We start from the raw sequence: 25,052 nt of genomic DNA on the forward strand, positions 1-25,052 counted from the left end.
AAGAAACACTTTATTTTTTTTAGAAATTTCTAAACTGCGTTAACTGCAGATTCTATCTCTGTTTGAGATCCATTGTAGCTATAGGTAGGAGAATAAGAAAATTTAAAACACTCAGCACATTTCTCCTTTAAAATCTCTCTTCAAACATGCAGAAGACCTGATGGTTGGCCTGATAAGTTGTAGATTTTAGCTGTACCTGTTTAAGATAATTCACATAACTCATGTAAGGTTTGACAACTTCTTAATACAGTTGTGAGAAAAATGGGGATTTTACTCTGTGCCTGAGTGGAAAAAGCTGAAGAAATATTATTTAGATTCAATTTGGAGGGCTCAGGAAAATAGAAACAACAGACAGGTGTTTTTGGATCACTCCAAATGTTTCATTTACTCTGAAATAGAACATTTGGATTCATTTGTCATCATCGTTGTTGCTTTTTAACAAGCTTTTTGTCCTTCCTTACTTATAAGGTAGGTCTTTCTAATGGAAGAAGGACATTTTAAAACCAGAAGTAAAAATGTCAAAGCAGACCACTCTGTCTCTCCCTAGACAAATATTTCATAAAAACAGAACTGGGGAAATAACCTTTTAGTCTTCAAAATGCTTTCAGTTGATCTTGGCATAAATTTTGGACTGTCTCACTGCCTCTGGAGCCCCATTTCTTCTAACACATCTACTGCTCACCGAGGGGAAAAAAAAAAGAAAAAGAGCAAAAAAAAAGGCCCAACTCCATTCAACATAAACCCATCCAAATTCATGCCATGAAAACCCTTTTGCCTTAGCACTCTGTTTTGAAAACCTGCTCGTACAGGTACTATATGCTGTAATGATGTAGATTCATTACGGCACTTGTTTAAGTTGCTTCATCTTGGTCTACACTCCTGGCTTTGAGCAAATCTGCAGCACTTCCACACACACAGGGGACCTGCTCCATGTGGTGACCCAAAGGATCTAACCAGCTTCTCTGAAACTGCAGAAGCATTTGTGCGGGAGTAGGCAGTTGCTGCCTCGTACACAGAGTCCACAAAGGAGCTTAGCCAGAGCTTTGCATCACAGCTGATAGCATCAGCTAGTCTGCTCCAATACCTACCTATCCGCTGAAGTCAATGGCTTTTGATTAAATGTAGTGAAGGGAAGCACAGCGGGACAATAACATGCTCCAAAAGAAGCCAGCCTCGGACTAAGGGCAATGCTGAATGTTTTGCATGAGGAATACAGCAGCACTTCTGGGAAGATTCATCCTGCAGGAAAATTCTAGAGTGACTGGCACCAGCTTGTTAGGATCGGTCTGTCTGAGGTCAGACCACAGCCTGTACAATTAGCTATTACTGCTGAAACAAACCAGTTTGTTGTTATCACTAAATACTGTACCATGAATGTTTCTTAGTTCTGTCCTTACGGGTACAGTTCCTGAAATTGCATGATGTCTTCAGCTACTTTTTTGTGGGCAATAGGAAGTGCCTGCTAGACTTGCCATAATCACGCTCTCCCACTCAAAAAGGTTGCTCCATGTGTGTGGAAGGGAGGAAGTGGACAGGAAAGCCGAGGATTTCTAGAATGCTTACTACTTTCTTGAGCCCTTATTAAGCATGTGCACATGGTGCATCTCCTTCATCTCTTGCCCTAAGATGTGGGTTTTATGCTCCTTTTGCAAAGCATTAAAAAAACAACAAAAGAGAATCAAAAAAGCAGACACGCAGTTTGACTGAAAGAACTGGGGAAAAATAATACTTTTTCTCAAGTCTGATTATCTTCATTTTACTTGTATAATGAAATGAGAAAACATGTTTTCAAATGGAATTATGTGGAATCAGAGTAGATGCAGGATGTGTCATTCATCTGAGATGTAGAAACTTCTGGACTTATTTAGGAAAACATAACTTTAAAGGGAGTTCCTCAGAAGAAAGCAATTAAATGTCATTTGGAAAAAAATGCATATTGCGGCACAAATGATGAAATACGATTGCAAAACGTATAGCTTTCTCTCCTGGATTTATTTTTTCTGGTTGGACCTTCTCCACAGACCTGGACGTATCCTGAACAGCAACGGCTAATCTTACTGAAATGTGGGAAAGGTTTTAGTGGTTTTGGGTGTGGGAAAATACCTACCAAAAGGAAAATGTCTTGCTTCTCAAATCAGACTTACAAAGTTCTGATCTGACTCAAATTCCCAAGGGTGAAAAACAAGTGCATTGGAAGCCCATAAAAATCAATGGCAGTCTTTCTTTTTACTTCACTGACCTTTAAAAATGACTTTGAGGTTGAAATCCTGCCCTCACTAACTTCAGCGGTTCTTGGATGATGTCCACATAGAAGTGTTTACTACCTTTGGAGCATTTCTTCAAAAAATGGGGAGCTTCTCTTTATTTGCCACATACCAACCCCATTGGCAAAGTGGAACAAGAACTCAGACAACTATACATTGAATCAAATGTATTTATTGATGAACGTACTTTGAGCAATCCTGGTGAATGCCTACATCCCTCTTACCAAAATCTTGCAGATGCTGAGGATTTTTTTCCTTATGTTTGATTCTGCCTAAGGAATTTCTGTCCTCCTCCTCCTCCATGGTGCTCTGTGCAGGCACAGTAATCCACACGGCTCCCTGCTTCTCACAGGGTCAGGGCTCCCGGCTGCGGGTTGGAAAGGTATCACCATGTTTTAAATGGTGCTACACTAACCCGTGACCTGTTTTTTCTCCTTTAGGGGTGGGAGTAAAAACCTGGATACTTTTTATAATAGCCAATTATCTCAGAAAAAAATGGGATACTGAAGACTACATTTTCTCCCTTAGGTTGAAGTAAAGTACTGTCTACCCATAAATGACTACAGTGACAAACAGGAAAAAAAGTCTGTACATACAATTGTGTGAGGTTGATTCCTTACCACTTTTGTGACTACTACTGAGACTTATTTTTCTGATTTCAGTACTGAAGCTATACTTCAAAAATGTATTAAGGTACTAAATATAAAACCAGAAATGTGTCAGCTTCAGCCCTCCATTCACTTGATCCCCACTATCTGGGACAGTGGTTCATATGCTTCAAGTGGTTGTGGTTAAAAATGCCTTTATTTATATCTAAAGTTACCACCAATAACACAGGGCCCTCTACCAGCACTGTCGCAGGGTACAAGTTCTTGGAAGCCGTAATAACAGGATTGTTTCTCTTCCTGCTTGTGTGATCATTTTAACCTTAATTATAGCTGTTCATTTATTAAAATAAATAATTCAGCAATATAATAAGTTTTAAATTCCAGCTGTTCAAACAGTCTTTTTATTTTCTTTGTGCACACGGTTTGGTGGGCAATTTATTGTATCCATTTTCCCTTTCTTTTTTTTTTTTTTACTAAGAAATGTGCAATATATTTTCCAGATATGCTTCGGAACTATGAATGGAACCACTTCTGGTTCAACACAAGGCCATAACAAAAAATGAACTTCACCATTTTAAAGAGCACAAGCAACCTACGATGTTCATTGATTTCTGATTCAGATAATGATTTACAAAGTATGCTTGGGACTGCCGCTGTGCAGTTTAATATTTCACCCGTCCCTTTGTTCGTTCCTTTGTGAATTACCTGCTTACCGCTTTTCCCTGACCTTGCCTTAAATGTTTAGTAGTGTCCTCTGTGCCTTCTCCCAAAGGCTGTTTGTCTTTGAGATAAGCACCACACTCCATTTAACAGCCTCCTTTGAGCTAAGAAGCTCTATTTCCTACATCAGACAGCGTACAGTGGATGGCGTGGGTGTAGATTCAAGGCCAATCGCTCCCCATCCTCCTCCAAGTGAAGCCAAAGGAGGGCTTCCTCATTTCCATCCTCTAAAGGATGAGGCAAGAGGGCAGAGGCGGTCTGGCTTCGACCTATCCTCCCACTCTCTGTCAGTCCTGAGGAGACACAGGGAAGGGGAAGCATCTTGCAGCAGGGGAGGGATTCAGCAGTGTTGGTTGGCATCCAGGTATGATTCAGAGCACACGTTACAAAAACGTGCTTAGGAGCTGTTTATGACTTTAAACCTTTTTTATACATTATTAACTCAGACTGGAAGCACAATAGGATCACTGAATCCAAATGGGGTCTTTAAAAAAGAACGGCGTGTCTTTTGTAGTTTTGTGTTCTTTATTGTTATCACACCATCTCTCATGTCAAACCAAGCTAATGGCTTTCTTGCATTCAGTGCTGCAAAACATAATAAAGCACAGTCCCAGTTGTAAGAAGATAAGAGACAAAGGAAACAGTATTTTGCATCTACTAGGGAAACAGGACACAGAAATATGAATGCCTTGATTTTCATTAGCATTTAAAGTTGGCAGTACATTTGTCTGGTCTTAAAGTGGATATAGATCACTTTAAACCCTCACTTTAGTACTGGGAGAGTGTAAAATGTCCTTGTAAATCAAACTAAGGACAGGGTTTTCTGACCATTTGTCTTCTGACCACAGACACTGTAAAACTCTAATGTGGTCAAGAAGGCCTGTAGCTTTCCTGCATGTTGACAGGCTTAAATAATCAGGAGGACTGCATATAAAGTCTGCTTCAGCTAGCTTACTCATGTGAATGCCAGTTGCCTAATTGTGAAGTATAAAAGTTCCTATATCCTAAAAATGGCAAAGCCCATATAATTCACCCCAAATCACCCTGGAATTCAGAGTCCAATTTGTGAAAGGCGCCAACAAGTTCTGCCTTAGGATTTTAAAAATCAGATGGGTTTCCTTTCAAAAGCAAAAAGAAAATCTTTGTGAAGTTGTGGTTGCTCACACCCTCTCAACCTCTGACTCTCCTGATTTTCTCGGTGTGACGTTCTGCTTCACGCAGACTAACTGTCAGCATATTCTGAGCATGTCATCCAGCTTCCAGCATACTATAAGATGCTCATAGAGGAAAACATACCATAATTATGAAAGAGAACGTGCTGTCCCACGGGAGATACTTGGCAGAAGGAAGAAGGAAATAAAATTGGTCTGAAACTATAGCTGAACACTTCACAGACTCTGTTACAGAGCCTGCAAAACATGAGAAATCCCAGCATGTTTCAGTTATGTTGGCTCTCCTATGTTATGCACCCTGTGATCTAGACAGGTCTGATCCACAGTTCACGAGGAGTCATACTGGGAGAGAATAGATTAAAAGCAAAGAACAAAAAGAGGCAAAGGGAAGAGAAGGAGCTTTCCTAACTTTTGATGAGGAATGTCTAATATGAATCGTAAAAGCTGGCCTGTCTTCAGAAATATTTGCTTGAAGTTCGAAATCCTGATAATGCATCATGAAAAATATTTTAAGCCTTCAATTTAGAGGCAATTGTGTCTGTGTATGTTGTGGGGTCTTCATTTTAGTTCTTCACCTTGGAACAGAAGTTCTTTTTTCCGCTCATGAAGAACTACTCTTATGGTGGTGATACTGCTGTTATAAGCAACGTACTGAAGTGCTTGTAACTTAAAACAGAAGCTGAAATGTCCAGATATCAAGACAGGCAGAGGGCTTGTCTGGAAAAATTTAGAAAGTTGCTCTGAATAATGACTAACAAAATATCCCCTTTCCACTTAGACAGTAAATAAACTAGAATGAAAATAACTGCTGTCCACAGGTATGGCAAAAATAACCGATTCCTGTGACAACCGTGAACAGATGCGTGAGGAAACCTTCTTCCTAGAGTTTGCAAAGCACTGCTTTAGGGCATCAAAAAGCTTTGCAGCCCGGACGGATTGCTAATGTTGTACCGAATACCACACACATGCTACCAGCCACCAGGGAAGTCAGAGATAAAGTGATTTTGTCTCAATCCCTTCTCCTCACCGCTTTGCACACATCAACACACATCCAATCCCACGCAGAACTTTCCAAATTGCAATCACACATTGTGCTTCCCCTGAAATGTGCAAGCCATCTGCCACAACTCTGTTTGGGTTTAAGCCATTTCTTTGTGAATAGGTGCTTATCAGTTTCTCTTGTTATTATTTGTACTTTGAGGTAAGCGATGGGGAGTCCAAGACCACCAACGCTGTCTTCGTCTGAACAGATGCATACAGAATTGTTTTCTATAAATAATGGAGGAAGTTTCTGAAAACTGTATTCCTATTTATATTTCTGTTGGATTTTTTGTTAGTTCTGGCTTGTGTATTTATTTTTTAATGTGTCAACAAATAAGAACAGCGAAGTATAGTAAGTATATTATGACAAAAGTGCTAGTAACTTCAAAGAAAAAAGATCTAGTTTATAAAAAAGGGTGAAGGCAGAGTTTATGATTCACTATGAATGCTAATGTTTGAGAACCAATGTTTTTAGCAAGTATTTTGAAGTGTGTGAAGTACTAGTAAGCAGTACTTTTTTCCCCCTGCGGAGAGCTGAGATGGCCATCATTGATATATGGGAGACAAAAGAACAGTTTTGTTTGTTTTCGTTTGTTTTGTTTTGGTTTTGAAGAAAACCCTGCTGAAGAAGTGGCCTTTTTATTCCTTTGACCTACATGAGCTTAGGACTTGGTCTGCTCTCCCGCAAAGAATTCCATATCCAGTAATTCTAATCCCCTAAACACTCTGCCCGAACACTGCCTAAAAGCCACAATATGTCTTTCTTTTCACATATTGTCTCAGTGGAGCACAGCTGCTCTATGGGTTGTGGACAGAAAGGTGCTCTAATGCACATTTCCTTTGTGCGTGCACATTAATATATGCGTCTACGCTACTTTTTTCCACCGAAATTATCCTGAACATAGTAGAAGAATAAATATGCTATTCTCTCACAAACTGGGAAAGGTCTCAATAATTCAATAACCTGAAGTATTAGTTTGATAGAAGTGTGTCTCACTTCACTTTGAAAGTTGCAGGTTTATGTATGTGTGTGAATATAAATGTAAAACCAAAGAATCATAAAATAATTTGGGGTTAGAAGGGACCTGTAGAGCAGGGTTGATTTTAAAGTTATTTCTGGTTGCTCGTGGCCTCATGTGGTCCAGTTTTAAGTACCTCCAATGCAGAGAACCCACTTCTTAGGCATGAAATATAATTTCTTCATATGCTTCCATATTTTAAATTGGAATCTCCATGGCCAGCTTAGTGTCTCCACAGTGAATCTTAAAAAACATGGTTCAGCTCCTTACACCATTAATTTATATTTTCTTTTTTCAGAAGACTACAGAGCAAGGGAACATGTCAGGCATACCAGTGTTTAATAAATAGTCACACAGACAGGAAGGCAGTAGACACAACCTGTAAGCTTAAGTACCACTGGTCAGACAGACTGCTTCTACAAAATACTTTTCCAAAAGTCTTTGTAATTTTTAAAGCAAATTGTAATTTGCTTTTCGCAAAAATATTGAAAGTGTTCAGTCCATTTGAGGCCCACTTGCCAGGAATATTTTAGTAAATGAACTTCTTTAAAAAAAAATAAAATTATTCACAGGAAATTAATTTAGATGTTTTAACCAGAAACCTGAACCTGAGTTTTAAGTTTATCCCATGACTATAATGCTCTGTCCAAAGAAATAAATTGTTGTATGCTTGCAACATACAGCAGCACAAACAAATGACAAACTGAGACTCAGTAAGTGATGGGTAAGCTCAAGAAGATGGCATCCTTTCTGCAAATACCTTTCAAGCAGAAAAAGGAACCACATGTGTCAGACTTGTAACGGTTTTTCAGACACTTCTCACATGGGTGCAACAATCACTAGGAAAATCTCCACTATATACACAAAATTTGCAATGATCTTATCCTAAATGGAGGCAGTAAGTGAGTTTTACCCAGTGACTAATCAATCACAAATGCAGGCTGTTCTGCTGTACCATACCACCGTTCTTCACTTTCTTCCAAATGGTTTACAGGAGGGAAAAAAAATGCTTTGAAATGTTTGGCAGCAATTTAAAATCACTAAGGTCAAGTCTTTTAAAATATATGCCTACCCATAAAGCCAGCAGCCTTAGGATCATGAATACATTTTATGGATGTCTGAGTTACAAGAGGGAAGTGTAACTGGTGCTTTTTTTCCCCGTCTCATTTGAAATGTTCTTTTGCTTGTCTGCATAAATTCTGAGGAGATGATTTTAAAGTATGGTATCACTTAAGGAAGAAAAAGAAGCACCTCCCCCACTGTGGCAAGCCAGAATGCCACCCGCTCCATCGGACGGTCCTGTAAATGGGCATGAAGTATTGGATTTTTAATTTATCAGACATCTAGGAGCAAATGTTATTCTTTTTCTCCTTGGGCAAGTGTGTTTCTTTCTCATGAAGACAAAAGAGGGGGAAGAGGAAAAAAAATTTTCTGTCAGATTGCATTTAAGTTGGGTTTGAATTGAGATCTTGAAAGATTGCAAATGTTTGAAATACTGAGCAGAGCACAGACACAGGCCTGATAAAGTTACATTAACACAAAGTTTTGGACTGTATCACCCAGTGTCACCACCTGGATGTGGCTATGCTTTCTTTTCTGACAGAGCTGATAGTACACGTAGGACTCAGCACCCAAGCATGTAGCAGTGCAGTATCACACATAACTTTGTGACAAAAAGTGAAGAGTAAATGAGGAAGTATACGGTGGCATCATGGAATTACCCACGCTGGCATTCATCCAGCACATGAAGTCTATAAAATCCGTGATAGCATGATGTAGCCTGTTTTATCTAGCTGATGCAGGACTTTGTTATACAGTATGTGAGTATACAGTATGGCAGAGCTCATTCTGGATGCCATATCTAAGCATGTAGAGGAAGAGGGAGTTGTCAGAAGTGGTCAACATGGATTCACCAAGGGGAAATCATGCTTGACCAATCTGATAGCCTTCTATGATGGCATGACTGGCTGGGTAGAAGAGGGATTGGTTGAAATCAATTGCAAATGTCCATAAGAAAAAAATGATTGAGCTGGGCAGACAGACACGTAGACAACACTTTTATATAAGTCCCATTTCCTCACAAAACCAAGCAAACCCCCCAAATTTTTTCAGTTTCTGGGCTTGCAAGAAGATGACTGAATTAAATTCTAGATGTGTCCAGCTGAAGGCATGGCTTGGCATCAGCATATGTATAATAAATGGTCTTATTTACAGTGGTCTCAAAAGTTATAATGCTGACCCCATAAATGTCCTTTCACACCATCATGACTCTACTCTTTTAATTTGAAATTTCCCTGCCTATGAAATTAGAGCAATATAGAGGAGTTGCAGCTCAAGATTGCAACAGCCAAGAGGTGAAAACTTTATGGATTTTCTTACTAAAATGGTGGGGCATGTATGAGTGAATTTATTCTTCATGAAAAGATTACTCTTCCTGTTCAGGAAACATTTAATCCAAGATAATACAGTTCAGGCAGGAAGAACTTTGAGGCTTTTTCATGAATATAATTTTTACAGACTCTAAAAAAATCTAGTCTATGCTCCAGGCTAGAAAAATCAGTGTCCTCATACAGCCTGAGTTTGGGTGCCTGCATCCAGAACTGCTGAGCTTGGAGCATGTTGGAAGCCTCAGGCAGCCCCCATTTTTTCGCCAGGCCAAAAGGTTTGGACAGGGTCAGAAAGGCATCAGACCTCCAAATGTAAAGATCTTTAAGTTGTAAGTTTACTCGTGGCTTGTTTTAAACACTACTGCTACATCCTATAAAACATACTAGGACTGCTGTTACTTCTTTATTCACTTGTAAAACTCTATCATCTCTCCAAAATCCACAAAGAGCACTGTCTACTAAGCTACGAGTTCCTATTTCCCAGAAGACACCAGACAACTATAGGAAAAATTTAGCCTAGGAAAAAAAGCTTAGCTTATTCTGATATTTTGATTTGAAAGATGATGCCAACGAAGATGCTGTTAGCATCAAAATCACAACAGTTTAACTGCAGATTAAGAAGCCAGTGGCATCTGTTCGAGCACCAGCTCCATTCATGCTACTGTCATTTGCTGTTACTACCCACTGCTATGTGCTGAAACCATCTGTAGGTTTGCAATGAGATGATCATTATAAAGTTGGTTATCTGAGGGCTGCTAGGGTTGTTTCTGATGGTTTGGAACGCATAATGGAGGGGCAAGATCCAAGTAGCGCGGGCTCACCTAATCATTAGTAAGGATTTTGGTGAGTGATAGATCCAGGCCAGCTGAGTTCACCTTCCCTAGGTTTAGCTAACAAAGCCCAAGCTTTCAGAGTACTAAAGTACTCCTGTGTCTACAGCCAGATTCACTAGTGCTGGTGAATGTACTGCTGGAAAACAGCCGCAGGAAATTCCCTGGGGAAGGTGAGATACAGCTGTCCCCTTCCCCCAGAAGGGGCAGTCAAGGAACTGTCAGCAGCTAAGGCTGAAAAGCGATGTATCAGCTGGACAGCCGACATAGCCCATGGGTTCATTCTGAAAAGTGCATTGCTTTTAACAGCTAGTGTGATCCAAAGCAGGTAGGAGTTTAAACTAGTTGGTGGGGCAAAGAGGATTACTGTTCCTACTGATGGGAGGTCTGCTGTCCCATGGCTGTAGTTTTGGATTTATCAACCAATTTGCGAACTTTCTCCAGGTGCCTCCTTTTAGGGCTATATTGTCAACCCTTCAAAAATGGTCTTTCTTGCAGTCTGGAGGAAGCTGTAGGAAGCAGAATATAGGCTGAATGTTTTAGCAGCAGGGAGATGTGGAAAGTGTGGGTTCTTTTGCCAAACCTTCTTGGCTTTTCTATGCTGAATTTGACTCATTTTTTCTTATGTTTTGACCTCTTTGACACTGTTCTTTAGGGACTCTGTATTGCATATACTTGAGTTGCTGGTGTGGTTGAAGACTCAGTTACAGCAAAAATCTAATGGTTTATTCATCAGGGATGTCAGGTTTTCAAGATCCAACTTATTTTTCAGTAGCCAATACCTTTCTTAGCTGCAGCTTTGCATCTCTTGGGCCTGATATACAGAGACAGAAAACATTCTCATAAAATGAATGTTTCCATTCTTTTCAATGTGGACAGAAATGGTGAATGGACTTCATTAAACTTTTAAAGCTCCCAGTGTTTTTTACAGGGTGATTCTCATTAAAATGTCATGAAAGTTCTATTCACCAAAAATAATAATAGTAATTTTTATTCCTTTTAACACCTTTCTTCCCATAGTGCTTCAGAGACTGATAAACTAAATATAATGAGTAACCACAACTGAAATGCAGCCAATTCTGAGGTGAAACATGGCAGCTATAAAATAGCAAACATTAACATTTCAAAATGGGTTAGGAGAGGACAGAATGAGTAATAGTATATGCAAGTGAAAATTCAGGGGGAATGCAAGAATACAAAACAGGAATTTGGTCAGTACATACCGTATTTAAAGCTCATACTAAAAATAAGAATTGCAGGGAGAGAGTTAGTAGCTGAATGTTCTTTTGATCCTACATTCAGCTTGTTGCCAAGCGTGTTCAGTGTGTGATAAAAGCAACTGAAATGTTTGACCAAAATGTGAAACATTAGGGTTTTGTTTCATGTTACACCTATAATTAGGAAGTTGTAATTATTTTTACCAGTAAGAGCTATTCTATGCAGAATAAATAGTTGCCCAGGAAAAGAAACAGGCATGGGGAGGACCCATCAAGTTCAAGCCAAGGAGCACTTTGTGTCACTCGGCACTCTTATTCCCCGTCATGCCTCATCCACGGAGAGGGGGATGTGACGCTCACTTATTGACGCCTAGGTCACACAGTGTCTTGATGGTTTTCTATATTATCCCTCAGTATTCTGTAAGGAAAATGAAGTATCCAACCACCCACAGTTTAGTTTAGGTTAAATAATAGTTTAGCAACTATTACTGTAAGAGGCCCCAGAGCTAAGGCATCTCTCAGTAAAGTCTGCCTTGTCTGTATTCTCTTATATCCGCTCTCGTGATTTCCCTGTGGCACCTCTTGGGGAACATAAACAGCTCTCTGTTCAGCCTGTGAAAGCTCCCATTTGCCCAACTGCCTCATGGAAGTTTTAAATATTTTCAGCAAGGTAATACTGGGGTTTGGACAATGTGGACCCAACTGTATTATTAGTCTTTTCCTGGCAATTTTTCTCTATCCACTTACACGCCTTTTTTGAGATAACATTTAGCAGCCCCATGGTGCCAGCCCCTGTACAAACGTCCAGCTTGCAGGCCCTGCTGGTCAGTAGGCCTGTTCCAATAGACACAGTAAACTTTCCACACTGTCGAAGGAAGCTGGTAACGGCAGCTAAATGATGTCCTGTACAGCAAAATTTTGACTTCGTGTTGAGACAGCACACCCCAGGATTGTACATCCATCTCAGCCTAGGTCTGGTTCAGCAACAGAAGCAGACCTGTACCCCAAGCACTGTTTTCCCTGAGCAGCTCCGGGCACTAAGCCTGAGTGAAGGCACAGCCCCAGGGAAGGGAGACCAGGGCTGGGCAGGGCCACCTGTCTCCCATGTCCACCCCCCATCTGTCCCCATCCGCTGTCAGGGGGGAGCCCAGTAGGCACCCTACGGTGGGGGGAATATCAGCAGTTCCCATGGTTAATCTCTCTGCTTTTCTTGTCCCCTGGGCTGGTGTTGTCTCTTGAAGCTGGAGGGTTCGGGTCCAGAGGTGTCTGGGGAAGAAGGGTGAAGAGGGGAACTGCTCTACTGCTGATGTAAGGTTGAATTTTGCCACATCTGGGCTGAGGACAGAAAAGGAATTTTTGGCTTTGTTCCTCCCCCCCCATCATTAGGACAACAAAACTTGATTTTGCATATGTTGCTAGGAAGTATGGAATGAGCTTTCGGTAGGCAGTAGAGCTTTATGTCTTTTTAAGTCCCCAATGTTTTTTAGCTCTCCTGAAAAAAAGCCGACTTAGTATGTAGCCTGAAATTCAGATGGATACTCCATGTTGTTAAAATTATTTTGCTGTTAGTCCAGCTAAAATGTGAGGAACCAATCTAGCCATTTGTCACATATTAGAACCTTCTGATAGCCGTTATAACCTCCAAACCCAGATGTCTCAGACCAAATTGTTTAGCAGATGGACATGCATTTCACAGGAAAAGCATGTTGCTCAGTCTGCGTAGTAGGTGTGATAGGAAATATGCTGTATTGTTGTCCAGCTAGCACAAAGGCCAACTTCATTCTCTTTTCTGCGTTGACATTCTTCAGCTTCTTTTCCACATTCTTTCTGTTTGTTCAGACAATCTGAATCTTGAAATGATGGAAGGATGCCTGCAGCCTCCTGGGTAAACTGGTGCTGTTGGCAGTTCAGCCAAACGCTTTGCTATAGCTTAAGACTCCACCAGAAATCCAAAGAACTCAAATGTCCCTACACTCCAGCCCAAGCAGACAGTGTGTAAATGTTTAGTCTGAGGTATTTTATTATCTTGTTTCTCTTCTATTTGAGAACCAACATTTAACCTGTCCTGGGTTTTTACTATTTTTTTTCTGCTGTGGTTGAAAAATATAATGAAGTCAGTTTGCTGAACCTGTGTCCTCATAGTCTCAGTGAAAGAATAAAAATTTTAAAATTCTCTAGGTTGAGGGGGTGGAAAATTATTACTACAGACTCTGATTCTGTGAAATCGATGATTTGTGGTTTAAAAATAAAAAATAAAAAAAATCCCTCAGGCAGAATATTTTCAGAAAAATGATATTTTTTTTTTTTATCATTGAGAATTTTATACAATATGGACAAGAGAAAATATTCTTCCATGAAATGCTGGAGAGGTTTCAATGTAATGGGCAGCTGGGAAACATTATAGATTAAATTAAAACCTTCTGAATTGGATTTTTCATGGTGGTTGGTGATTATTACTTATTACAGTACATGTTAAATTGCCTTTGCTCCCGCCTGATGATTTAGCTTAGATATTCACTCTTGAGTAGCTGCAAGATTTGAGCAGTGGAATTGATTCCACTTGAAAAGAGGCTCCCAGACTTCAGCATAAGATATATCTCTCTGGTCAAGTATTTCCTGCCTTTCCTGGCTGGAAGTTTTTCTTGCAATGAGATGGCTTGAAAGGAAGATCTCATTGTTATTTATTGCAGAGATGTGTGGGTGCTATTTTTTAGTTTTACTAGGTGACATAATTATGTCTATCTTAAAATAAATGCTTTTTGAGAACTTCATTTTCACAGACATTTCAGATCAAATCCAGCTGAATCACTGGGCCAGCAGCCACCCCAAATAATTGAGGCCATTAATTTCAGGAGAATTACATCAATGTTCAGCTTGTCCAGGAAGCAAAAGATTCAAGATTTGTCACCTAACTTAGGATGTTGAGTTGCTATTCAGGTTATTCAATTCCCTAAAGGTGAGTTAACACAGTGCCGTTATAATGGGAGTACCCAGCCACGTACCAGGGATCCAGTGAATCAAACCTCATTTGTCCACCTTCATCTACAGCTCATCTTCATATTTTATGGTTATGGTGACCAATAGTACCAAACCTTATGAGCTTTCAGATTTACTTGAATGTATATATTATTAAGAGATCTGAAGGAGACCAGCAGGGTCCTCATTTAGTAGATTGGTGTGCTACAGGTGCTAGTGAAAAGAAAGGATCTTCAGCAGCATGAGTTGTTGAGATGTTCACCAAGTCATTTATTCAGTAGTGACTTTGGGACTAGAGACCTGCAATTTGAATCACTTATAGACTTTCTCATGCTCTTCATCCATCCAAGTTCACATTGCTATGAGGTAAGATGTGACAAATGCTTCAGCATTATTGTTCGTTAAGTCTGTATTTAGTAAGTTGGGCATAACTGCAACAACTTATAACATTGAAATCTTAAAACCAGCATGAAAATATTTTAAAGCTTCAACCAAGGTGGGTGATTTCTCTGTCCACCAAAACTTCCTTATGGTGTAAGAACAGTCAGGATTACGAACATGAGCTTTTTATTTTTATGTTTACAAATAAGACGTTTCTTCCTTGGTGCTCAAAATCTTTAACCCTCTACACTTTATTCCTCTTGCCATTGTACAAAGCTATCTCCATTACTTAACTTAGCAGAAACAGAGAGGCTTTGTGACACAGGGATGTTTTTCAGGCAGGGTAGGAAAATTTACAGGCAAAGTACTGCTCTGTTGGGTTGAAAGAGAAAGCTATTTTACTCTGTTGCTGTATCACATGGTGGAGGAGGAAGAGCCACGCATTTAAAGGGGTACTAAAGCCTTTCTTGTTACCCTCACTAAGTAAATCCATGCTGCTAGCTTCTACTGTCAAGATGGATTACCTTGCTTTAGTGTACTTATTTAAGTATTGACCCAAAGGTCAATTAAAAGCAGTGGGTTCTCCATGTAGCCTTCAAGAGAAAGAAAACTTACTAAAAAAAAAATCTAAAATTTCTTAAAATTAATAAACCCTTTGAGAATTATCTCTTCTTTCCATACAAACCTGGGCAAATATTACAAAATGTGTTTTGTGAATTTTCAGTCAAAATCTTAACTGGATGCTTAATGCAAAAGCAATCAAGATAGTTCTCTGCCTTGTTCGACCCAACATATGGACAAAATTTCCTATAAAGCAAGACCTTGTTAGCCCTTTCTCTATAATCATCTAGGAGCTCCAAAAATTTAATTACACACACATGCACACCCCTGCCCCTAGTTGCAATGGTTTTCCTTATGATCTGAGAGTTAGGATATATGGCTGTGCATCTGGAAACTTTTTCTACTTATCTCCAAGATCTTAGTACAAATGATACTAACAGGCGACCAACCAAGGAAATTATGATGCTTGGACTGCGCCTTTGAAAAGGATGTTTTGAGTGATGCATGGTTATAATTTTATGGATTGCATTCAGATGTCAGAACTGGCAGTTGCTTCCCCAAACAGCAGGTGTTCAAGCTGACAGACAAGATGGTAATAATAACCAACAGAAAATTTTATGAGGAATTCTATATAGCACAATATCTATGTTTGACTACATGCAGAGTCATTAGGCAGTGAAAGTTTCATTAAATTCGCAGACTGATAATAACAGAGACTGAATTCTGTCACTGAATTTGGGGAAAGACAGTAAGCAATGTGTATGAATGCTCCTTTATTCCTTATTAAAATGACAAAGACTTTCCCAGTGCAGTCTCCATATATTTACCCCTGAGCTCTTCCATGTAAGCACCCTTGTAAACACCCCTGAGACAATTATCTGTCCTGGCTCCTGGGAGTGTCTTGCTGCAAACTAAAGTGAAGAAAAAGATAGAAATAATATATGAATTTTTTCCTTGAAAAGTTCTGAGGCATAGACATGGGTACTGGAGGCAAATTTACAATTTGATGTATTTATGTATTTTTAACCAGAGTAATGCTACATCAAGGTGTTCAAAACCTTTTGTATTACAGCTTACATAGAAATGTCACGGGATAGTTTAGAAAGAATCAACACAGTATTTCAATACAAACTTGTATTGAACAACCACAAAAGAAGTATAGGAAAAAAAAAAGTCTCTTTTTAGGATGTCTCTGTTTTCAGACTGTAGAAAAGATACAGGACTTGTTCTAAACTGCTGGATGATTCTTCTGACAGACCTGTGCTCCTATTCTGACACGTACATATTCATTTAAAATATACATTGTTGAAATTTCTTCCAGGGCAATATTAAGCTAAAAAGGTGGGTGATCCAAAGAAAATGTGCTTGCTGTCCAAAATGCCTGTTGTTCCCTCACTTCAAATATTGACATTTGTCTGGGTGCTTCTCGTTGTTTAGGTTGTCCACAGACCAATTTAACTGATGCCAACTTGCCAAGAAATAGGACTTGTCTCAGTAGGAAATTTCATAATGATTACCACTCTTTAGTGCACTTTCTGTCTCATTTCATTTTTTTATTGTAATCAATCAATGTAACTTACAAATTGATGAAGCTTGCTACCTGAATGTCACCATGCCACGCTGTTCTGCCTTCACAGTAATGTTTTTAAACTACTTTTTCTAGCTTTGTTTTCACTTAATGTTTAGGTGTGTGTTACTAGGTCTGTTCACTGTTTCAAGGGGCAGCTTAATGACACAGGAGAATAGAGATAGCACGGGAAAAATCTGGTTTGATTCCAGAAAAAGGAGTTCACAGTGAAGGAGATCAAACACTGGAACAAGATGCCCAAAGAAATATTAAAATCTTCATCCTTGGAAATATTCTAGATTTGGCTGGATGTGATCCTGAGCAACCTTCTCTGACTTCAAAGACGGATCTGCTTTAGCAGGGACTTGGACTAGATGACCTCCAGAGGTTCCTTCCAACCTAAATCATTCTCAGATTCTGAGAATATTCTGCTCTTTTGTCAATAGTTTGTGAAGCAAGTGCTAGCATACAAAGGCTTATAAAATCTGATTTTTTTAAGGACAGCAATAAAATTATAATACTAAAATTTTCTCTCTGAATATTGCTTACAGTGACACAAAATATTTCACCAAGTTACCATAGACTGAATTCACCGTCATTTGTACCAGGAAGGTCATTACTGTCTCTCCATGGCTAATGGGCCTAATTCCTTTTTCTTTTTGATGAAAGTAAAGCATCGGCCTCCATCTTCCACCAATTTTGCTGGCACTTTGCCAATTGAATTATCATAGATGAACGTCCTAATGAATGGTTCATTTCACCTCCAAGCAGTGGAAGAATCTTCCCTATTGCATGCTGATAGTGCTTTTCCTTGTCTCATTTTAAATATCCTAAATGACAGGGATTCCACTACTGCTTTTGCTGATCTAATTATTAAATACCAGAGACAGCTCAATCTCATGAAATTTTCCCTAATCCCAACCTAAGTGTCTCCTCTTATCTTTTCCTCTTAATAATTCTATCTCACATGTTATCTTAATATACCCGTCTCCCTCTTTGTGTTTAAATATTTCTCATTCATTTAGCAGCTTATATGTTATCACCTTCATTTTCCTCTGGGTATTGCTCTTCCCAGCCGTTTTTTGCTTCTCTGAAGCCTTGCCGTCTTTTTGATCACTGGGCATGTGGAACTAAGCAGCGCCTTCAAAGCCCATGTGTACTGGAGCCAAGAAGAATTTAGGTTATTTTTCCCTTGCTCTGTGATGAGGTACTTTTGCAAAAACAGGACAGAAGTGCATTTAACTTTCCTTTCCTGAATTTATATTACAGTGCAGCTGTAGAAATTTATCATTCATTGTCCCCATCAGGGCTCCTTCAACATTGCTTCTTCCCCATGGAATAGTCCCGCTCTGTAGGTGTGCTCTAGGATGTCAGAGATGATCCTTTAAGACAGGTTGTGAAAATTACTGGGTTCATATTTCTCATTGGAAAAACAGAAACAGAGGATAAATGTAGTGAAATGCTCTATATGCACCGAAACCAGCCAAGACATGGGATCTGGCTCCAGTATAGCCTTCCTTTCAACATGTTTAAAATATTAATAGACGCTACCTACATGCCATGCAACTCTATGAAAGCACAGACTACACAGAAATTTTCATACAGCTCTTAACTCATATCATGTGTTATAAAAAGGTCATCTGATGGACATGGGACCAAATGAGAAATGCTTCAAGCATGTGAAGCAAACAAGCGGAGAAAGAGAGAAGAGAAGCAACTCAGTGCGGGAAGGGGGAGGAGGGAGCAGGCCAAGGAAATGGTAATTCCCTAATGTAAATACCCTATACGGCTCTCCCACTCAAAGTTCACATGATAAACTAACAGCTATCCAAATTCTTATTCCCTTTCCTCCTGCCAGCTTCCACTCCATCTGACTCCAGCCCTGAGGAGGCCTGCTGAGTGCGTCTCCGTGTGTGTGCACAAAAGGACCACTCGTACCTGTTTGTCTTTTGGGTATGTTCTTCATTCAACGCTACCAGCAATATGTTTCTGTTTAGCTAGAAAAAGAACATGTTCTATTTCACATTGAACCTCCCTTGAGGGAAAAGCAAACAAATGTGTTTAAATTGCAAGAAGAAAAAGTTCACCGATTCAAAATAGTCTGATGGATCTCTAAACTCAAAACAGAAGCATGGGAGGTTTGCCCACCGGTACGAAGATGTGAGTCTGAATCACCAGAGAGGGAGGCCAGCATGCCAGCAAAGCTCCCTCTTCACTATGTCAAGAAAAATCAGGGGCCCTGTGTTAACTGACAATTCATCAGTCTCTGACAGTAATCGATCCACAGGCAAAAGCGCTGTGCATCTACATTTCTGCGTCGGCTGTGGTAAGGCATGCAAGCAGTCTTGCAAACAGATAAATATTCATCCCACTCCCCAGGGGATGTTACCACACAAAGTCTGCCCTGAGAGACACAGACACTGAACTCAGTGTCTATCATTTAGAGATCTGTCTATATCTGTTCCTGTTTATCATAAAACTTGACTGTAGAATCTATTAGATAAAACAGCCTTTATTAAGGCTCTAAATAATAGCTGTGCTGCAGTAATAAGCCAGTCACGTCTGTCAAAAGCTTGGGAAAAGCTGTACTCAGTTCAAAACAGTACTTTTATTTCCAACTTTTTAACAGAGACCAGCTTCTAAATATGATATCTTTTTGCTAGTGTTTCTGGAAGTCAACCTTTCTGACTGTTTTTCTTTGGCATCTACTATTCCGGCAAAGAATGATCTTAATAATTTTATACAGAGTTGGTTACTTTTTCATCTCACAGTTATTAGAAAAGCAATGCTTATGAATTGGTCAGTGTTTCCAATATATTCCTGTTTGCATCTCTAAAGTTAAAGCAATAATGATTTTTATTTTTTGCATTTGGGCACATCTTAGGGACAACACAAATTTTCACTTTAGCCTGCCTGTGGGCTCTGTCCCGCTGTGTGTTTTCCAGCAAGATTTGCACTGGCTTCTCTGCTTGTCCTTTGTGCTGGGTGATAGCAAAATGGCTTCCTCTCAGTGGGCAAAAGGGTTATGACCTTTTTGCTCTGTCCGGCATCTGCTGCCAATTAAAAGCCCTTGAAATTGAGGGACAGATTTAATAGAAATGTACCAGAGCTCTAAACCAAGCTTCTGGACTCTGTAACAGAAAGTATACTAAGCAAGGCTTTTTAGAAAAACTGCTGATGCTGCATCTCTCAGTTTGGGAGGAGGGGAGGGCACCATTAGATACTCTAAATGAACCTGGTTTTCAGGAGATACAGATTCTGAAAAGGGTCCCCTTTAAAATTATATCAAATTAGGAAATTCCCTTCAAACGTTTCTTTTTGAACAGCCATTACTTTTCTGTCTCTCTTTTGTCTGTACCTGATCAATATTACCAGCCTGTTCTAACAAGCCTTTTCTCAGCTGTGTCATTTCCACACATAATATCAAAACATCAAGTGAAAAGATGCCTCATCCTTTACATCTAATATCCCTATGATGCAGGATTAGGCATCCTAGTTATTGTCATGGATATGAACGGCTATATATTTTATTTGTGAAACTATAATCTGAAAATACTAATTAGATTTTATTAAGGAGCTATTTTTATTTCCTTCAGAAAATTTTCGGCAAAAAGATAATTATCTGGAGATAAAAATCTCATTAAAGCAGGATTTTCCCATAGGATGTATGCTCCATTTTATTTTTTAATAATCTTTGTCCTTTTGCCAAAGGAAGGTGAAATACCTGCAGTTCATTGTCAGGGAGCAACAAGGATCGGCTGCTCCCTAAGGGTTGGGATGCTGGGAGTAGGGGGGGCTCCTCAGGCATTGGTCCATCCCACCACCCCTAGCCAGGGAGCAGGCCAGGCTGGGGGGCAACTGAGGGTAGCCCCAGCCCTGGGCATCGGGCAGCTCTGTGGTGATATGGCAGGTCCAAGGCCAAGCTAGAAATGTAAGCCAGTGAGTCAGGGTCAGGATCGGGTCTGGGGAGGGTAATCAGGGCCAGACACACACAGCCCAGTGGTCACCAGACACATCCATCCCGATGGGCAGGCACGAGGTCAGTCTATGGGTCTGGATCAGTGGGGTCTATGGGCTGGCACAGGCTGTCGCACCAGGGGCCATAGCTCAGGCTGGGGCCAAGCAGAGCCTCAGCTTGGAGCAGCTCCCACAGGAAGGGGAGTCAACCCTGGTTGAGTCCTCCTCGTGGTCACCAAAGGAAGGGGCCAGCCCTCAGCTGCACTACCTCTAAGTCAGCCCTGGACCCTGGCGGCCAAACCTACAGGACAAAGGATGCTGTCACGGTGCTTACATTCACTTTTTATAAATATTTGAAAATAGTAGTTTTAGAAGCCACAAAGATGTCTGTTTCTGGTGGAGACTGTTTATTACTATTATTCATAGAAGATCTAAGGCTGGCTAACTACCTTGATGTTTTTTTCAAGGGGTGACAAAATTAAAAAAAAAGACTTCCAATTGTCTACATTGTTTCTCTGTGTGTACCAAGAGGCATAATGTGCAGGGACTGTGCTGTCCTAAGGATAGCTAATACTGCATATTCCATAGCTCTTTTCAAAGAAAAGGTATCTGAGGGGTCAGAGGGAGAGGATGAGATGGGCTGAGTGATGCAGTGAGATTGTTCAAAACTGACCATAAGGAAGATACTAAGATCCTACTTTACTGCAGTTTAACGACCTCAGCATAACTCATTGGCTGCAGCAGGCCCTTTCCCTCTCTCAGTCTCTGCACTGAATTCCCAATTAGAGCTTTTCTTGGATAAAACCAGTAAAATAAGTATTAGGATCTTCGATTTCCTACCATCTTTTGTAAGGGACAGAAACTGACATTCAGTTGGGCTCTTTGGAGCTGAGAAGCCCCACCTCGTTTGTCATAATTTCTTTAGTGCAACAGAAAGAATCAATCCATATAACCACGAAACAGGAATTTCACACACAGATACTGAACTTGAAAGGATATTGATCATTTCTGACGTTAGCAGCTCAGTGCTTGTTGCAGCATCTGGCTGTTTGCTGCATCGAACACCTACCATTACAATTGCCTCAAATACTTAAACAGAGATCAGACCCTAAAGTAAAACAGAAACCCAACTGTGCTGCCCCAGTCAGCCTCTGTTCCGTCCTTAGAAATAAGCTGGTTCGTTCCTTCTCAAATTATGTTTTCTCACTTCTCCTTGTTGAAAATTTTTCCGTTGTGAACTCAAACAATTAGTTTAAAATTGTCTCTTCTGCCCAGCAATGACCGGTTATGTAGAGTCTGGCTGTAGCGTGGGAAGAAAGATCACTCTTCCTGGAACAGCAAATGTAATTTTCTTTTCTCACCCAATCGCATATACTTTTTAGCAAATGGGGGGCTGTGGGGTGGAGAGAATAGAAAGAAAACTATTTATTCAGGCTTTTGCATTGTGTTATCAATATAGCAGAGGCCCTGGAAAGCTTAACTCCTGAGAGGTTTGCCAAAAGTATCCTTAAAAAAAACAGTGGAAGAACTAATTATGTTGTATCCTTCTGGAAATTAAGAGGCTCTGTGTTGCAGTAATGTGGCACCCCTATAGACTTGGAGATAATATTATTTATAGTAATAAAATTTAGTTCTTATTTGGCATTTTTTCTGACTTGGTGTTTAAGTGTTTCACAAAGCAAGTCTCTCATTTTATCTCCATTTTGCAGATGGAATAAGTGAGATACCGGCCGTAAACTGCCTGCAAAGGATTACCCCAAACACTAGCAGAAGAGCCAGGATCAGAATTTGGGACTTGTGGGCGATACCCTTTGCACTGAGCAGAAAGCCACGCTGCCCCTGCAAGGGCACTGACACCACCATGTGAGAGCACCAAATGACGGGGTGGTTTCTTTGGGGTGGATTTTGGAGAAGCGCTCTGCTCTCCCTTCAGTCAGCCACAGTTTTACTATGGGGGTGAGAGGGAGCTGAGTTTTAGATCACAAGTTTTTTTAAGAAACCCCTATCTTTAATACATCTTATGCGTAGCAGCACCTATTATTAGGGTACCTATTTGCCTTATTCAGCATGAGTGAGTCCCACATGATTACATCTCTGCAACCGAAAGCTCCTTCTAAACTCTGCTTTGGGATGAAGTAGCTGCTCTGCAGGCTGTTAGAGTCTCCTCCACACTTAGAGATAATACACCAAACCTATTACACAAGCAACTTATGGCTTGCTTACAGAGCCATAATTTTCTCGTGTAAATAATCAGTCAAGATTTGGTTTGTACAGTTGTCCTGCTTCCAAAAGGGCAGATGGCTAGCTTCAGAGTGCCTTGGAGTTTTCTCCTGGCTGCAAAGTAGCCTGAATCTTCACTAATATGGGAAGCCCAGAGCCCCAGTGGAGTATCAATTAGCAGGTTTCAAAATGCTAGAGAGAGGAAGACCTTTGAAGCTCTTCAATATCTTATTTCCTACTGACAATGTTCAATACATCACTTCTTCTCTGCCAAAAAGAAGTCCCCACTGCATCCTTTAAAACTAGGGATAACAAAAGCATTCAATGCAAAATAATTGCTACTAATAAGAAACGGCCTCCCTTTTATTCACTGTTATTTGAACAGCTGCAGCCTTCTTTTCAGTCTTGAAGAAGGTAATTTTAAAATTACCTCTATCCTGACGTTTTGCATTTTGGGATTAATATATATGGAAAGATGAATGGCTGTATCAGATTGAACTGAGTTGAGTTGAACTCTAGCAAGTCCAGGATCCTGCAACCAAAAAGTGACTAACACCACATACCTAGAGAAGACCATCAGAAAGGGGCAACTTCACACTAATTGTCAGCATAGTCATGTTTTCTAGCAATCTGCAATTCAGAAACTATCTGAAGCAGAGATGATACTGTGTTTAAGTTCTCTCAGGAAAAAGGGAGCATCAGTTGAGGCGACATCGGGCCTAGCTCTAGTGCATTCACATGACTATTATGTTCTCTTTTTAGATGCCATATTGCTTTCTTCTTAATTCACATATTTTTTTCTGCAGTTCCCATAACTTTGTGAATTATTTTTCAAAAAGCCCATTCTTGCTACTTGGCCACAGGAGAGAATTTTTATTACAGCATGAAGAATTTTTCTGATCTGATGTCACCTAACCCAGAAGTATTTTCCCTTTTGCTACATGTCTACCTACTAGCCCTGTTTTCAAAAGATGCCAAAGTCAGATTCTGTATGTTCCATGTTTAAATCATTATCAAACATCTCTTGAAAAGGACAAATCCTAATGTGAAACAAACATGTTCCTTTATTTTAAGTTCTTATCAGTATGTTCAGGTTTTTTTCAGGACACTTGAATGTTTTGCCAATTACGTACTATAATCTGGAATACTACAGGAGCTCCTCTGTTTTTTCCTTCATAAAAAAGCCTGAAATTGCTTCTCCAAATTGCTGAACAACTAATCCACTAAAATTGGGACAGTATGTTGAAATTAATGATGTGCTATATAATTCACTTCCTGACTTACCTGACCAAAACCAGAGTCTAATGGTAGCGTGTGCCCTATCTAAACAGTCTCATTAGACTAGTGGCATTCCTTGGAGGAAAATCTCCATTCAGCTTACATCTGCAGTACAAGCTCAATGTTAAGAAGGATGTGGAACTATATTTACAATATAGAAGTTACAATTCTGATTTCCAGTAAGTTAATTTATCATGATTTGGGGTAATAAATTGTGCTCATACACCATTATGGTGAAGTTTTCAGTTACATGCTCCAACAGGCTAGTATATCAGCATGCATCGTTATTTATATAGTACCAACAACTAAAATTCCACTAATGCTAAAGTGAACAACATCTGTAGGTCTTGAATGATGAAGGTTTAAAGCAGACAAACATGTAACAAGACACTGGACCAAAGACTTGGCATCAGGAATACGCGGGGAGTTACTCTAGAACATGAACAAAGAGAGAATAGCTTTGAAGAAGTAGATTTTCAAGGTCATGAAAGCGTGTATTTTGCAAAGCCTCAGAAAGCAATTATTGCTGGGAATTATACAAGAGATTTGGATTGCTTTAAGAGACCTTGTGTGGCAGCTTACCTAAACGAGAAAATGTTGTTTTCATTAATGCTAAAGAAACACAGTCTATTCTATTGTATATACAGAAAGGCTTCATCCCATTTGTGCTATCGCTGTCCTAAGTTAACTGGGGTCACCAAGGGACTAAGGCATACAGTGAGTTGGTTCTGCCTAATTCAGTGGCAACCTCACTGTTCCCCTGCCGCTAGAGACCTTGTCTCAGGCTTCAGTCCGTGTGTAAAATGCACGTATATCTTTCTTAGCATTTTGTTACATGAAAATCTCCCCTATGT

The sequence above is a fragment of the Larus michahellis genome, chromosome 1, assembly GCF_964199755.1.
Source record: "Larus michahellis chromosome 1, bLarMic1.1, whole genome shotgun sequence".
Taxonomy (NCBI): Eukaryota; Metazoa; Chordata; class Aves; order Charadriiformes; family Laridae; genus Larus; species Larus michahellis.